Consider the following 4,468-nt stretch of genomic DNA (forward strand, 5'->3'; position numbering starts at 1 on the left):
TCTTACAGGATCAAAGCATGGAATCTTGATAAACACGATTTTGATCAGAAAACCTTGCTTCCATACTGGCGTTAATTTGGTCAACAACCACATAGAACACATTAACTTTAAAACTCTCTTCACTGCTGAATGGAGTTCCTACGACCTCATCACTTGTTTCATCTGGCATTTTTTCCGTTTTTTTCTCTCTTTTGGCTGGCAATTCACTCTCTATGCTGATGTTGTTGGAATATTGATCCAAAATTGGATTTTCTTCGATTTTATTAATCAGACTTTTTGACATGAACTTGACAAAGTTTTTTGCAGCATGTACAATGCCTGAAAACTCTTCTCTTATTCTCTTAAGACTTCTTGAGCTGATGAAATCAAATTCCAAGCCTGTGCATAATCTAAATTTTTTGTTTGAAGATAGTCCGACAAAGGCGTTGTTGATTTGACAATAATGAAGAACATCATAGCAGTTAGGATTGTTTCAAACGACAAAAACTTTTGAAGAAGACTGTTTGCTTCATTTCTTGTTTTGGAACTGAATTCTTGGGTATTTGCCACGATAGAAAGAGAAATGATCAACTCTATGTACACAGTTTTAGGTTGTTTTCCTTCATCTTCCGCCAATTTCATCCAGTTATGGAAATAGCAAATGATCTTGGAAGTGGCGTCACTCTTTGATCTCCATCTAGTTGCACCAATAGCACCCAACCTATAACTTGGATGTTGCTCCAAATAAATATCTAGTCTCTTGTGAGATTCCCTTACAAACACTTGAGTTTGCTGCAGTAAACCAAAAAACGAAATCGAAGCCGTCACAACTTGTGATGTGTCTACCATAACCAAGTTTAGGGAATGGGAATAACACCACGTATGAATGTGGTGTGGAATCTGCTCTTGCAGCCTGGCTGAAACGCCCTTATATTGACCACTCATCTTTGCAGCTCCATCAAATGAGTTGGCAATGCAGTTGTTGATATCAAGTCCTGCTTCCCTGATTACTTCGGTAAATGTCTTGAATATACTTTCTACTGTTGACGACGACTGCACGTTCTGTAAGCCAATAATTCTTTCTTCTACCTCCGTTCCCAACACGTATCGTAAAACAATGACACATTGGTCAAAACCAGAGACATCTGTAGTTGAGTCCATTAAAACAGAGTACGACATAGCTTGCTTTACTTCATGAGTGATAATTGATTTGATCAAAAATTTTATAATGCTCATTATTTTATTAACGGTGGTTTTACTCAGAAATGTCACCTGGCCTCCCCTTCCTCTGGCTTTAGAAATATCATCGTTTGCTGATTGTAACGCAGCTTTACTCGTTTGAATGATTTTTTGCACATGATTTTCTAAGTTTCTGTCATAATTGCAGAGAAGAAGGATTATATCTAAAAAAAATTCCATGGTTCAATGAATGGTTATCAAGGGAATGGGCACTTTCTTCTGATGCCCTATAAGCAAGGCCTTGTTTTCCAATAAGTTTTATAACATCTATAATAGCAGACACCACTTGCCTTCGATCAAATACTTCTTTTTGTCTTTTTGCAAGCTGTTTTTCAAAAATTTGCTTGTCGATGGTCGATCCCCTGTCATGCGCCACCTTAGCCTTAACTGATTCTTTGTGCGATACTGAAGCCTCATGTTCAAGTACAGTTTGTGTCAAATGTCTGTAATGGTCAAACCCCTGGCAGAAAACTGATGAATAATCCGTAAAAACTAAGCATATACTGCAAAACAACTTTTTTGGACTAGTGTTGTAAGTAAGCCAGCTGCGTTTTAATTTTTCGCCATCAATATCTACCGTGAAAATGCTTTCACTAAAAGGCAGTCGTTTGGCGTTTCTGTCACACTGAACAGGATGAAACTGGAAAAATGAAGCAATGTCCAAGTCTGTCCGATTTGGCTTTTTATAGTACTTGTCATTTTCATTGTCCAACATTAACTCTTCATTTGTTTGACTCTGTACTGTCAGTGAAACTTCATTGTCTGTTTTGTCTGTCGCTGCTGCCAGTTCACTTGGCTGTACTACTTTCACTTCGGAAACTAACAAATCCACTTGAATCACTCCCCGGGTCATCCTCCGCCACAGAATGTTCTGAGCATGAGATTTTTTTTAAGTTTTCGATAGTCCTCCCAGATTCTCCATCAGCATTGGAAGAATAATTTGGCTGTAAACCATGACCATAAAAAGTGGTTATCTTTGGCAAATTTTGAGCAACTTCTTCCCTCTGCCTATCGTATTTTTCTTTTCTGTATTCATTTCCTGATTTTCTTTTTTTCTTTGGCCTTTCTCCTTCCATTGTGCCTTAAAAAAGAAATGTATGTATGCGAAAATGTCCTCAATAATCGCTTTTAAGAAATATGTCTAGTTTTGTGGATCAGTCCACCATAAATTATTGACGGTGACACAAATGTGGGAGTGAAGGTCTAAGGCCAAATATCGGCAATACATAATTATTGAAGTTTCTTGTGTAGTCAGAAGTAATCTTACAACAAATTAATGGATATTACCAAAATCAAGTAAATCAAAATATAGAGATGGGTCGAAAAGCAGATTTCTCAAACTCGAAAATCGAATTCGAATATTAAATCATTGCTCGAATACCTCGAATTTCGAATATCTCGAATACCAAACGAAGAATGCGAGAATTTTTCACTCAGTTGCCTATGCAGCAGGAAACACTAGATTTTGGGGAGTAATTTTAATTTCCTTTAAAGGATTCGAACAGGAATTAAGCTGATTAATAGAATATTTTAATTTTATATAAACAATTGGGCATACAGTTCATTCAACTAACATCTCTTTCAAATATTCTAAGGGGACACACCACCTCGCGAAAAAAGATTTCATGCCGTCTAGGCATTTACACTGCAACGATGGATTTCTGTCTGATGTATACATTCTTATCTACCAAACGCCATTTCAGCGGTACGCCCATTTGATACTCAGCTTCATCCAACTACTTATTTTCAACAGGTGATGCGGCCTGCGAGCGACCAGCTCGCCGTCAGGGGTGTAACGCGCTGCTGTAGCTCGCGGAAAAGTATTGTATTCCTGGAAAACCGTTGAGCGGACGTTAAAATGGAGCGAATTTTGTTTCTAAACATCTGCAAAATCGTGCGTTACCCCTGAAAATGATGTTACTTAAAAAAATCGGGAAAATTTAATGTTATTGCATTTATGCTCTTTGAGCGACCTCTAAATGTCAAACAATTGAGCTGAAATTTTTTGGATATCCATTCTGCACCCCAGAAGATATTTTAAGAGGTAGAAATTAAAAATCAGAGAAAATATAAAAAATAGGCAACACCCTACCGAGCAATCCCTAATAGCCGCTGGAAAAACTCGAAGAACAATCGCCTCTCGTTTGGCGCCATGTCGTCTGCATCATAGGCATAGAGTTTACATTACTAAGGAGGCCCCACTAGGTGGCGGTAGCAGTCAAAATTTGAACACTGGTCCCGCGCATTAATTCAAACTCCAACTTTTGCCACTTGTGGCGCGACCGACACTACCATCCCCTTCATTTGGCTTGTTGTCAGTGGCGGCTTATGAGTGATCGGCTGTTATCATCCTCTGTGAGCCGAGAATTTCACCGATTTTGGTGTTTTTTTTTAGTATTTCTCCACCAGTAAGATATTTACGAAATATCATGGGTAAATCTCGGTGTTTTGTGCCCGGATGCAGCTCCGGCTACGATTGGGAGCTGAGGGAAAATAAGCCGTTGGGGATACAGGACCATAGCAAGAATTTTTATCATACAGACTGTCCCAAGGGTCGTGTGTCATTTTTGACCTGTAATTTTAGTAGCTTTGCATGGAGCAATATTCATGAAAATTGTCACACTTATGGGGAAAGGTCCTAAGTTTTGTTGAGTGTAAGCAAAATTTTACAATTTTGACCTTTTGACCTCACAAAGTAGGTCCAAACCAAAAATTTGAATTTGCCTTATGGGGTTTCAATGTTAAAAAAATCGAGATAGACAAAAGTGTGAATTTCATTGACCAATATGTCAATTCTTAGGTTTTCGGACACGAGAAAACCGAAAATAACACTTTTATTTACGAATATTCAACCGTTGACCCAGTAAGGTCACCGTCAAGGTCATAAGGGTGGCAAAAGGAATAGCATACCAACAAAGGTGTCGATCCGTGGGTTTTGTAGGTTGCCCAAGTCATTGGTATTGTCCAAATACCCGTATTATTCACTAATTGACCTCCGAGGGTCACCACGGGGGTCAAAGGTCATAGAGTTAAAAGTCGGGCAATCATAAAAACCAAGGGGTCAAACCATAGGTTTTGAAGGGTGCCAAAGTCGGTTAGGCTGTTCGTAGATCCGTATTGTTGATTTTTTTACCTCCGAAGGTCACAATTGGGGTCAAAGGTCATAGAGTCAAACGTCGAGCCATCATGACAACCAAGGTGTCAAACCATAGGTTTTGAAGGGTGCCAAAGTCGGTTAGGCTGTTCGTAC

This window comes from Ischnura elegans, chromosome 10, assembly GCF_921293095.1.
Source record: "Ischnura elegans chromosome 10, ioIscEleg1.1, whole genome shotgun sequence".
Lineage (NCBI taxonomy): Eukaryota > Metazoa > Arthropoda > Insecta > Odonata > Coenagrionidae > Ischnura > Ischnura elegans.